Source organism: Alligator mississippiensis, chromosome 3 (genome assembly GCF_030867095.1).
Source record: "Alligator mississippiensis isolate rAllMis1 chromosome 3, rAllMis1, whole genome shotgun sequence".
NCBI classification, from domain to species: domain Eukaryota; kingdom Metazoa; phylum Chordata; order Crocodylia; family Alligatoridae; genus Alligator; species Alligator mississippiensis.
In genome coordinates this window covers 82,381,550-82,395,066 of record NC_081826.1, presented here as the reverse complement: position 1 = coordinate 82,395,066, position 13,517 = coordinate 82,381,550, and the positions used below count along the sequence as shown (strand labels likewise).

General features: G+C 41.3%; 1 long non-coding RNA gene across 1 annotated transcript in view; it reads left to right on the top strand.

The window, feature by feature from the left end:
- Positions 1 to 13,517, top strand: part of LOC132249086 (uncharacterized) — a 127,648-nt gene that overhangs the window by 62,305 nt on the left and 51,826 nt on the right. The window contains exon 2 of the long non-coding RNA XR_009460481.1: positions 4,515 to 4,703. This is a non-coding gene — a long non-coding RNA (uncharacterized LOC132249086). The remainder of the gene's footprint in view (positions 1 to 4,514; positions 4,704 to 13,517) is intronic.

Here is a 13,517-nt window from a genome sequence, read left to right as displayed (position 1 = left end):
GCACATCTCAATCTGTTGTTCTTATTCACTGAAAAAGTAGGTTACGATTCACTAATTTATTCTGTCTTTAAAATGGGGTTTAAAGGATACATTCCCACATAAACAAATTGTAATGGAAGTATATTTGCCAGTGGGACTAGGAAGCATGAAATAGTTGAAAGATCATGCAACCCTGTTATGTTTTGGCTTAAAGAGAAGATTATTTTTAATTGTGTTACTTGTCAACATGATTTGTTTTCAGATCAACAATGATCTGAAAGCAGGTTTTTTGTTGTTTTTTTTTCCATTTAGGAAGCTATTGTGATAACTTGAACTTCTGTACACAGGTCTTGTAGTATTTTAATGCATTAGGCATACTGAGTTTTAGACACCTGTATACACTGAAAAGATTTTCTTATAACAATTTCATATACTTCAAAAAGAAGTATTTTAGGTTATGCAAAAATGGTGATGCCCTATATGAAGGGATAGGTTCATCCTGTACTGTTTTATTAATTTCATTGGGGTCACTCAACCCACAGTTTAGCTCAGAATATAATCTATGGCATTGGTCTCCAGACTTTTTAAGTGGATCACCTTTTGGCATATAAAAGCAACCCCAGATCTACTGTGCACTGATTGTCCCCGTCCCCCCCCCCCCCAACCACCTAGCAGGTAAGTCTGTGGGAAAGGAAGGTGGGGCAGATCAAGGGAGAGGGAGAAAAAATTATTTGGGGGTGCAGCTCCTCAGCAGCTAAGTCCCACCTGGCCAGGGCCCCATTCAACTTACCCCTGCTCTTGTCTCTGACCCTGTTCCTCACCACGGGGGCCTTGATCTATCCCCCTCCCTTTCTCTCCCCCATGGATTGACCTCCTGGGTTGAGGACCATGTGTGCTTGCATGCAGGCACTCAGCACCCCCACCCCAGCCTTGGATCGACTCCAGGAAGCTCTGAGATCTACTGGTGAATCAAGATCCACTTGTTGGTGACCATTGATCTATGGTGTAACTTTCTAAATGTACAGAGATGTAGTTATCCAAATAGATTATGTGGTGCAAGAGAAGTTAGAAAGAATTAGTAATACAGTACATAAGAGACACTTCTATGCCTCTACTCTTGGAATGAGTCTAATACTTTCATTATTAATTAAAAGGCCAGATATATTCATGCCTTTCTTCTGACTGATTTTTTTTTTTTTTTTATCCTGCCACTTTAGGTTGACTTTGGTCCTAGCTTGCCCTCTCCTTTTCAAAGTCTTTGTAAAACACCAGACAAGGCATCATGTATATTGACAGAGATGTGCTTCTTGGCAGTTAATCAATTATGGCAACTTTAAACAGAAGACAACTAAGATAGTGTGACTAGCAAGAACAGTTTTTTATACCACTATCTTGCCCATTCTCTGCAGCCAGTTCCCAAACTGCTATTGGGCCTGTTACACACATTCACAAAGCACTGACCTTTCTCTCTAGGGAATGGATTGCTTTGGCTGACCATTTTAGATGACAATCCCCCCCCCCCCGCCGCCCCCAGTCATAAATAACATTTAAAAAAAAATTAAAATCCCATTTTCCAGCAAGGTATGATATTCTCTAAGTATGTCACTTTCTTGTTGTTCTGGAATTCCTACTGCTTTCAAGTGACAGAAGTCTGACCCCATCTTTATCTAAAATGATCTCTCAAAAGGCTTGGGAGAGGGCAAATGAAAGAAGAGTACTTAGTAATAAGCTGTCATTATTAATAAAACACTACTAAATTATTTTATGAAATACATGTTTAAGAACACAGGGAAGAAGTCTAGAAATTTATGAATCATTTTGGTATGTACTATGATATTGATCGTTATCATAAATGAGTTGGTATTTTATAAGCGCCCAGAAGTCCACAGAAATTCTCTGATAACTGCATTTCTAAGAAAGATTTTCTGGTATTTTTTACACCTATTGAAGAATACCTTTAATTAATGAGTGACAGATAGGAAAAATAAGTTCAACAGATTGTTTCTAGTGAACAGAGGATCTGATACAGATCTGATCTGATTTACACCCTGGCCCAAGACTGATCTTTGTTTAACTTACATAGGAAGTCCACGTCCCACTTCTCTAGCTTCTTTTACTCGTGTGCATTCTTGCCACTCAGTGAAACTAAAAGTAAAGATTGGCTCAAAAATGAAAGTGACGTGAAAGATCAAACCATGATATTAACATATAAAACTTGGAGATTTCTGTCTTCCTTTATCTTGCCTCCCTCTGTATCTCAGGAGTGGATAGCAGTACTGGCTCATAGCCCAAATACTAGAAGTATTTTTACTTTTCTGACCTTCAAAAAGCTAGTGGCATTGATTTAAAAAAAAATATTTCTAAATCCATTTTTTAAACTTTTTTCTTAATGCATGGCCTTATTTTCTTCACAAGATTCACCTTAGTAATTGGAATGATGGTTCTTGGGGTGTTTTTGGCCTGGAAGGAAGACTAGTTATCTGTCAAAGCAAATATACTTCAGCATAATATCGCAAACAGGGAAAAGCAGCAGGTTTGTGACCCAGAGACAACTGCTCAGTCCCCTTGGGTGTCACACAACTGACAGGCAGAGAACTGTTGGTCTAAATGAAAGTGAAATATTGGCAAAAGAAAGAGAGTTAAAATTATGTTTTCCAACCTTTTTCAGACCTGTTTTCTTAAAAATTCAGTCTAAACATGAAGAAGTGCAATAAGCAGTATTGCCATCTACCGGATAAACTAGCCAAGTCTAATCTGTTATTGCAGCCTATGCTGCAGCCTTAAACACACCACAGTCTAGAGTTTCAAATTAAAAGGAGCTTTTTCCTTCTTTTGTATGTGCTACTCAAACTTCTGTTTACTGGTCTGTGCAATAGCATCGCTGGGAAAGTTGGGTAGGAAATTATTACCTTTTTTCCTGAGCATGTTTGAGATTTAGAATTCTTTTCCAATACCAAATTGCAACCAGAAATCTAGGTAGGACTTTGTGAACTTTATCATCCTACCCTCTACAAAAGGGGAAAAAAAAAAAAAAGACCAGGACAGAGAATCAAAATATTCTATATAAAAAGTTTCAAAATGTTTAGTTTCAACTTTGATCTTTTTGTCTTTTTCATTTTCTCTTTTAGTATAAATCACGAACAATTTGGAGCAGTCATTTCTGATTAGAAACTAAAGCATTTCATTTAAAATATTGAGATGAGGTATTTCAACATTATCCAATCAGGAGGTTCATAAAACTTGGATTTTTCCAGTGACCAGTTTCATTTTCATAATTTTCTTACTTATGTCAGAAAATTCCCACTGTACTTACATATGCATGAATAAACATTGAGCGAGATATTCTTCAGTGGATGTAAATTATCAGGCATGCATTAGCTGAAGTAGAGTAGGATTGATTTTTTTTCCATCAAGGAATCATATGCTTTAGACTAATAATGTCCTTTTGTGAAGATAAAATACTAAAATATTTTAATTTTTTGTATCATTAGAGTTCCAGATGGTTGAAAATCAAAGGGAAAAAACATTTGGATTTCAGTTAAAGAAATCTGCTGGTTTGGGGCTTGGTTAAATAATATGAAACATGCAAACAGAAAAAAAAGTATATTAAAATGTAAAATAAATGATTGCATACTATTTTAACTGTGATAAAGAGTTTAACAGAGTTGTGATAAAGGTTTGTTACAGATTTCCTTTTCCTTGTCTGGTTAGGAATGATATGTTGTATATCTTTTCAGAGACTCCATGGAGCGATTGCAAATAGCATCCATAAATATAAATTGCTGTAGTGCTTCGTCTTAGAGCTCAGTGGTTTGAACCAGTAAATAGAACTGTTTAATCTAACTTGGCTACTAGAAGATATTCATATAGTAGAAGGCAGCCATCATTGAAGGAGCCCAGAGAGAATGCATTTTAAGTGGTGTTCTGATGTACATGAGCCAGTGCTATTTTCTCTCCCTTTGGTGATAATTGATTGTTAAATGCAATCAGATGAACAGGTATGAAAAACAAGCAAAATCGGAGGCTTTCCCTTTGTAGTTTAATATTTGTGGCCTGACTTTTAACCTAGATTATTATTTACTTTTAGAAATTTATTAACAATCTATTCAAATATAATTCTGAAAATACTGTGTTGATAAGAGAAAAGAAAAATGCACGTTTGATTTGGCACTAGTCATAAATTTTGCAGAATATACGTCTTTAGTCTGAGATGGATGAATGGCATTGTCTGACCTAGTTGACACATGGATATACTTAAATCTCCAAGAACAGTACACATGGGTGAAACTTCATTAAAATTAGCTAACGAAGTAGAAACTGGATAATGTCAATGCTTCTGGAGTTCTAAAATCTCTCTAAGTTTATGGAAAATATTTTCCCCACGAACACTGATTTATTAGATTCCCACTTCTTTTTGGTCTATCTTCCTTTGCTCCTTGTTCTATGCAGATGTTATTGATATTCTAATATTAAAGGAGTAGAGAGTACTCTGTTTATTAAGGTAGGGTTTTTTAATCTTTATTTGCTTTGTGCAGAGAGAATTGGAAGCAACAGAAGTAATAATAATGAAGAGGCACGAAAACACTGAGTGGCTGCTAACACACAAGTTTAGGATTACATTTACTCTTCGAGTTCACAAATAGTACAGCATGAATAATAAAAGCAAAAATGAAGTGTTGCAGCAAGAGGAGGGGAGAACAGCATCTTGTCTGCTTGATCAGAAGGTAAAAAGGTTACTAAGATGTAAATTTCACTTTTCTCAAGAAAATAAGTGTTTCTATAAAATTATTTCTTAAGTTGGAAAAGAATACTTCTGAACACAGAGATCTGTGGCTTGAAAGTATGCTGTATAACTGAGAGATCAGATTTGTTTTGGATTCTAGTTCTGATATGGAAAAAACAACAATTATAATAAACGGAAGTCACAAGTTACTTCAAAAACTACTGAAACCAAAATAACTCTGCTCGAAAGTTTCACACCCCGCTTTCTTTCTTCCTTCCCGCCCAAGGACTCTAGATACGTGGCAAGAGATGTTAAGTTACAAGACAGTAGCATCCAGAGAAAGACCATAAATGGAAAAAGATTGGTGCCAGTGTTTTATTAAAATTAAATATTTATTATCTCAAAGTTTGCCCATCAGATTAAAGCTCTGTGTATGTACACACTAGGGCTGTGCAAAGCTTCAGTAGCTGATTTGATTCGGAGGAGATTTGGCCTGATTCGGGGACCAAATCTCCAAATCTGAATTGAATCGGGAGACTAATTAAAAGCTCTAAATCAAAAAGATTTGAAGCATCCGAAACAATTTGGAAAAGCTTTAGAATAGATTCAGCCACTTCAGAGATTTGGCCATAGACTAAACAGGCAGCTGACAGCTGCCTCCAGCTGATAAGTCTGTTGGGGTTTGGGGAGTAGGGAGAGAAGGGGCAGGGGGGAAAGAGGGATTGGGGCTGGGGCTGGGACAAGCTGCCCAGGTGGGGTGAGGCAAGCTTTATTCAGGAGGGATTAGGATGTGGGCACGGCAGTGCTGAGGGTAGGGGCTCTGCCCTGCTGCCACTTGCCCAGCCAGGGGTGGGAGGGTTTGGGCATGGCTTGCTCCACGCTGAAGGGGGCAAGCAGCAGCAGGGCAGAGCCCCCACTCCCAGCACTGCACACCTGCATCCCGCGCCCCTTTCCACTCTGGCTGGCAAGTGGCAGCAGGGCAGAGCCCCTGCTCCCAGTGCTGATGCAGAAACGGTAGTGCTGGGGGCAGGGGCTATGCTTGGATCGTGTCCCTGCCATCCCCCAGTGCTGGCTAAGCAAGCAGCACCAGGGCATAGCCCCTGCTCTGAGCACTGTCACACCTGCATCCTGCACTCCTCTGCACCAGCTGGCTACCCACATCCCTGTACCAGCTGGCAAGCAGCAGCAGGACAGAGACCCTGCTCTCAGTGCTGATGTAGATATGGCGGCACTGGGAATGGGGGTTATGTCCTACTGTCACCTGGAGTGAGCCACACCTGCATTGTGCACCCCCTCCTCCATGCTGGCTAGGCCAGGCACGGGATGGGGCTGGGCAGGGCAGCCATGGAGGCTTCTCCCATGGCTCCCCCTGCTGGGGCAGAGGCAGGTACAAGGGAGAAGCCCCCATGGCTGACCAGCCTGGCCCCATCCCCTGCCCAGCCCTGGCTCCCAGCACTTAAAAAATAAATAAATAAATAAATTAAAAAAAAAAGCCCAAGGTCACCGGCTCTGGCAGCAGCAATCAGGGCCTCTGAGTGCTTGTGGCAGAGCCTCCCCATGGAGCACAAAGCAGGAGGAGTGGGGAGGCATGGGGATCGCACACCCCTCCGCTTTGCACTCGCAGCTTTCTCATTGCGTGGGTGCAGTGTGGCTCAGCAGGGTGCCGCGTGCTGTCTGTGAGCTGGGACAGCTCCAGCAGTCAGCTGGAGCCCAGCACCACTCAGCCCCAGCGGTCTCAGCTCCCAGACTGCACACAGTGCCCTGCTGAGCCGTGCTGCACCTGCACCATGGAGCAGCTGCCACACAGGTGCCAGGCAGAGGAGCGATCCCCACTGCCTCGTGCTGTGCAGGGGGCGCTCTGCTACGAGTCCTCAGAGGCCCTGATCCCCACTGCTGCAGCCGGTGAGTGTGCAGCTTTTTTTTTTCGCTTTTATTATTTTTTTTAAGGGCTGGGAGGCTGAGACAAGGTAGGGCAGCCATGGGAAATTCTCCCACAGCTCCCCCTGACTGGGAAGTGGTAGGCACAGCCAGAGGAGCCATAGGAGAACCTGCAGGCACTCGGCTGTGCCTGCCTCTACCCAGCCAATCTGAATCTCCAAATCAGTGCAGAATCTCTGATTCTGATTCAGCTGAATGAAATGGGGACAGTGATTTGAATCGCCAAATAGAATTACTGTCATTCAAATCAACCGAATCTGAATCGAATACTTCCCTATTTGCACAGGCCTGGTACACACATACTAGCACTATCTATTTGAGAGTAAAAGGGTGTCTACATTTTGGGGGGATACAGAGTAAGTTGTTAGAGATCCATTTTTTGTCAGAAAGGATCAATTTTTGTTCCTAGTTATTCAATCTGTTTCCTATTGTGCTCACAGGGAGTTGTATGTTTCATAGTTTCCTAGTAGCTGGGGTCAGGAGGGACCTGATCAGATCATCTACCCAGACCCCCTGCCACAGGCAGGAACGAATGCTGGGTTCACAAGACCCCAGACAGGTGATCATCTAACCTCTTTTTGAATTTGCCCAAAGGTAAGGGTGATGACCACTTCCCTGTGAAGTTGGTTCCAGATTCTGGCCACCCTAACTGTAAAATATTGCCTTCTGATCTCTAACTTAAACCTATTCTCCATCAGCTTATTACCATTGTTCCTCGTCACCCCAGGTGGTGTTGGGGAGAATAGGGCTCTTCCTATTTGCTGATGATCTCCCCTGATGAGTTTGTAGGCAGCCACCAGCTCCCCCCCTGGCCTCCTCTTGCCAAGGCTGAATAGGTTCAGGTCCCTCAGTCTCTCCTCATAGGGCCTGTCCTGCTGCCCACTCACCAAACGGGTGGCCCTCCTCTGAACTCTCTCCAGGCTGGGCACATCCTTTTTAAAGTCTGGCACCCAGTACTGGACGCAGTACTCCAACTGTGGCCTGACCAATGTCGCATAGAGGGGGAATATCACCTCTGTGGACTGGCTTGAGATGCATCTTTGGATGCATGACAAGGTATGGCTGGCCTTGCTGGCTGCGGTCTGACATTGGCAGCTCATGTTCATCTTGGAGTCAATAGTGACTCCAAGATGACTTTCCTTCTCTGTGCTTTTAAGAGGGGAACTCCCCAGCCTGTTTGTAGACTGTGGATTCCTTCTCCCAAGGTGCAGCACCTTGCATTTGTCTATGTTGAACCCCATCCTATTCTCATCTGCCCACTTTTGTAGTCTGTCTAAATCTAGTTGCAGCCTCTCTCTCCCTTCTTCTGAGATGTGGATACTCCACATCTAAGACAAGGACATGGGCCACAATCTGGAAAGATACCCATTTTGAAATGGAAGTTGCTGGCCTCCCCATATCGCCCCCAAAAAGAAACTCAGGTTCTATGGGAGTAACAGAGGGAAGCACTATTTCCTTGGGGGATGTATGGGTTAGGGGTAGTTTACATCAGGGCATGCCCCACAGGTCACACTAGTGAGGGCTGCACATTGAATGCTCCCTGCTACCCTCCCCCATTATTGCATGGTCCACCTGCTGCACCCCACCACCATCCTCCACATTCTATTGTACATCTTCCCGCTGCACGGTGTGCCCTGGCACACCCACCCCCCACACTGTACCATGTGTTGTTCAACCCCCCCCCCACTACACTTAATTCATTGGTGCCCTCCCCAAATGCACGCTGCATCCCAGTTCCCCTCCCCCCCCAACACATACCCTGGAGCGTGCACTTGGGCTTTACTGTGTGCCAGAGCCCCCTGCTCTGGTGAACAGTGCACTTGCTGCCTTTCCCTCCCCCCTGAACTACACTGTGCCTCGGCTCCCACCCAACTACACTACGTGCTACGGGCCTCCCTGCACTAGACTGCATGCTGGGGTACCCCACCTCACCTTCAGATCTCCAACCACAGGCTCCTCCACTGCACTGTGCCTCTCAGGTGCCTCAGGCCATGGGTTGCCCAGCACTGTGGGCTGTGCTGCACCGTACCACCCCACCCTGCTCCCGGGGCAGGAAAGTGGAAATCTAAGGAAGACAGAGCCTGAGGAAGAGGGCTGCTTCTGTAGCTAGAACAATGAGGGGAGCAGAGCCTGGGTGGGACCTTGGAGTCCGCAATTTAACCCCTCAGGGGTTGCATGCTCTGGTTTACAGCATCTTCTCAAATTCACTTAGTGCAACATACAAAGAAAGGATTATCCTAGCAAGTGAATGTGTGCTCATTTTGAAACATGAAGGGTTGCACCCTTGATCTGTTTTGATGTAATTTATTTTAGTGTGACCAAAGGAGAGCTCTACAGGCTAATGACATGTTGTCTAAAATGGCTAATAATAAGTTGTTTCATCCAGTTTTGCAAAAATTTAGAAGAAAAAAAAAATTATTCCAAATCTGAAATTCACATAGGCTTTGAGGTCAATCCATAGGCAGGTTTTAACTACCATTTTAGGCACTCAGATTCTTAAATCTCCCAACTCAGTTGTCACCTATTCTGAAGGTGTGTAATTTCCAACATAAAAATTCTCCACATACTTAAGGATTTCCCTTTACAATCAACTGAGTCCTGAAAAGACTGAGCAGCTTGGTGTCTAATTTAAGGATATGCCAATTGGGAGTCAAAACCAGGCATTTCTATACTTACCTCTGTATCTTGACCTGATCTTGTAAAAGTTTGTTGAATGTAGCTACTGAATTAGTCCTTGCAAAGAAAAACAGCTGGATGTTGATGATGCCCCAACTTTACCCAAACGCCCAGTAGGGAGTGTAGGAAGCAGTATCAATGAGGTTTTCCTAAAAACCAGTTGTTTTTGTGCAGAAGCACAGAACAGCACCTTCATCTGAAACATGGACACTGAGGAAGCAGACCTTCTTGGATCCAAATGATTTCTGAATAACACATGGTAAGAGGAATAAACTGAACTAAGAGAAAGATTAAGAAGAAAAAGGCTTCTGAATTTACCACTGCAGTTAAATCTGTCTGGAAATCTGAGAGAAAACAGGAAGACTTATAAACGGTGCTTTACACTATACCTGCAAACAATGGTCCCAGAAAATAGGTAGTCCAACAATAGCTTTATTTCTTTATTTCTGACAATAGCTATTTCAGAAGCAGTGGGTTCTTTTAGTAGTTTTCAGCTGGGTAATGCAGAAAACACTTTACAGAGACTGCATTAGACCTGTGAGAAGAGCCTCACTTCTTGTAAAAATGAAGTATGTGTGATAAGTTGTTATATAATATGCACAAACAGATGGAGAAACCAGTTCTTTGGTCTTCGGTCATAATCTTGCAATTCAGAGAAGCTTGTTTGAAGAACAGTCAGTCCCCAAATATAGCTTCTGCCATTTTGTAGGTGTGACCTGAATTTCTTGTTTCTAAATGTTGTATCTTTGCACACTACTAAATTGTGCTTTTGTCTGAATGAACCCAGCTTACCAAAAGGTGTCGATTTCTGTGAACAACTGGTCTGTCAACAGTAGGACTTACCATGTTCCCCAGCCTTGTTTTTTGTTTTTTTTTACAGTTTTCATCAACAGTGATTTTTTGTGTTTATTTTGAGGTCACGTTGGATAGAGGTTTACTTCATACTTCCAGTCTCTATGCACACTATTTTTTTTATCTGTCATCCAGTTCCTCATCTACTTAGACATAAGTCCAGACAAAACCTCTACCATCTTATACAGGGTTTGAAGAAATATCTACTGAAGTATTTAGTTATTGCCATATGAAGCAATTCTATAAAAAATGTAACTATCAAGTGACTATTTTTTAACAACCCAGTAGCGCACTTAGTACACTGATGTTTTTACTCATGGTGAACTGCACTATGAGTGTGTTGTATAGAAAACATTGAGATACTTTCACTGCATAATTTTGTCTTCTATAAATTAAGAGTTGGAGTCTGGAATTGCATGTTTTATCTACAGTGACTTGGTATTTAGTGCACTAATTCCTCAGACCACATGCCTCCAAACTCCATACACTGTGTGCCTGTTTGTATAATATTGTTTTAAAATGATACAGAAGTCTTGTGCTTTCTGTAAAGAATTTTAGCGAAAAGATGAATAAATTGCTACAGCTGGAAAAATTCAAGTCACAAAAACATAAGCCTTATTTTCCAAATATAATGTACAGTAATAACATAAAAAGTTACCGTATTATTTGTGGTTTTTTCATTAGAAAAAATGGTAGGGTTAATTGGGCTATTTTGAAATTAGCCTGAAGCTACCATTTGGTATAGTATGACTGTATTTAGTAAAAGAATAAGGCTTTTGCCATCACTGTACCAAAGAAGTTAAGATAAACCACATATGATTACTTAAAACAGATACCACCTTTAGACTAATTTCCTGCCTAATATATATGCCAGCATTTTGAATACCACTTGAGTCTTCTGTAAAAAGTGAGATCCATTGGTTTATTTCAATGATCTGTTCAGGACTAGGCACATCCTAAGTGCTGAAAAAAATCTTTGTGTGGTCTTTGGCCTTTTAGAAAAGTCTTGGTCCCCCCCCCCCCCTTTCTATTTTTTCCTCTCCGGAGAATTTTATCTCCTGCAGTTTATTTTGTATCTTGTAAGAGCTGGGCTGACCAGGCTTTGTCATTGAATAGATCTTCAACATTTACAGTTTGAGTAGAGAGGAGAGTTAGCTAAAGAAGCTGTGGTTTTGTTCATTAGGCTTTCTAAAAAGCATCTTGTCTGACTTTGAAACCTCACTTACCCATAGGGTTTTGGAAACCATTTATTTTTAAGCAAGTCAACACCAAAGGAAAAGCTCATTTCCTCCCCCTTCCCCCCCGTCCCCCTTTAATTTTTTGATTCCTCAGAAATCACAAGGCTCAATTGTGCCTTTAAGGCACTAGCCCATGCTGGGGGTGGTGTAGAGTTACACAAAACCATCAGGAGCTGTGGGACACATTGTGTCTCAAGTGAGCACAATGGCTTCTAGAACTGCCAAGTGCATCACTGCTTACCTGCTGCTGTGTCCCTTAAGGGCTGCAGAATGTGCTCTTTTCCACAGCTAGTCATCTCTGATGATTAGTGTGTTAAGAGTAAGGAACTGTGACCTCCCATACCATACTCCATGCACCTTTTTGCTAGCGTTGTTATTGGCACTAAACAGAAAAACACTCCTTTTACGCCCTTTAAATTGGTTTATATACTGTACGTGTTAATGAGTAACAACACTTGGCCTCAGTAAAAGCCAATTCCTAACAGCTTGAGTGATTTACTATGGCATATATATTGTATCTGATTTTTAGGTCCAGTGCTATGTGAGTTAGTGCTTACAAAACAACCTTGAAAAGACTCAACGTTAACATTTTCTGGAGTGTTCCTGGTTTTATTTATTTATTTTTTTTAAGTAAAAATTGCCTACCGCTCATTCTTTTTGGAAAGAGATCAAGGTAAGTAGCTTTACACATTCTGATAACATGTTCCAGTAGATGTTGCAAAAATTATGTATTGATTTCTTTGAATTTCTACTATGAGAAAAATTGGGGGCATCTTTCCAAATGTTCTAGGCATCCTGCACATCAGTTATAAACCAAAATAAAATTTAAACTGAATCACAGTTTATCCCCTTGAAAGCCGTCAGAACTAAATCCTATACAAAACGCAACCTAAAATACATATCTATACTCCCATCCAGGATACTCTTCCACTGAAGTAAATAGTTGAAATTTGAATTAAATTAAAATTGATGACATATTTTAATCCCAGTACTTCTATTTGATTTCCCAGTGCTTGCCCTTTCTTCACCTTTTCCTTATCAGTACATGCGTGATTAGATTTTGCCTAGTTTTGTTAATGAAGAAGGATAAAAGCACAAGAAGTCTTGAGAGTTAGTTAGCCATGTGCAACTTAAGTCAGACTGAATGCAGGGGGGTGCACCTTGTGGGCTAACTAAATCAAAGATGTACAGCATAAGCTTTTGTAAGAAGGCGGCTTACTTCATCAGATGCTGTGAAGGGCCATCTGATAAGCTAAGTTCTCTGCTTATGAAAGCTTATACTATATATCTCTGATTTATAGTGCAAATCTTTATTGCCTTCTATGAGGAGACTTACTGAAATTAGGCATATATTCATGGGCCCTACTGAACTACTGGTGGTGGCAATGACAGTATCTTGTGAAAAAAGACTGACAGTGTTTAATTTCAAGACAAGCTTCATAACTTTGAATCCCAGGTAGAGGGAAGTTCCCAATGATCTTTGAATGAAAAATTTAAGATATATTCTTCTCATTTTCTGCTGACTAGCTCAGGTAGCCCCTCACCTGCGATGCTGACAGTCCTGGATTTCATATTTAGTCACCTTCTCTTCATGGGTTATGATGTCTTAAGTCCTCCTGTGGATCTATGCCAAAGGGCCAGTTCTCAGTGTTAATTAGGTGTCTGAGATAAACCTAATAGCTTGTCTTCCAAAGTGCTAAGCACCTACAGCCACACATGAAGTTTAATGGAAATGTGTCTGCTCAGCACCCCATAAAATACCCAGACCTAGTCTATAGTAAAAATATAATATATGCCTAATTTGGGAGTGCAAGTCTAATACAAAAAACTTACTTATTTCATAAAAAGGAAGATGTGATATGCAGTGTTGACATTGTTTCCCTAAAAAGTACAGTTTGCATCTTTTTATCTAAGAATACCAACCTTTCCATTAAACTGGTTACGGATGGAAGCAGGCACCATGCTATCTACCAATAAAATAAAGTTGTATTGGTAACTGTCTTGTTTGCATTTGTATTCCCTCAGGACAAGCTGTTCTACCAGAAAAATATCCAGTTAGAAGCAATTATATTTTGAAAACAGGCAGAGTGTCCAAGGCATGCAAATGGAAT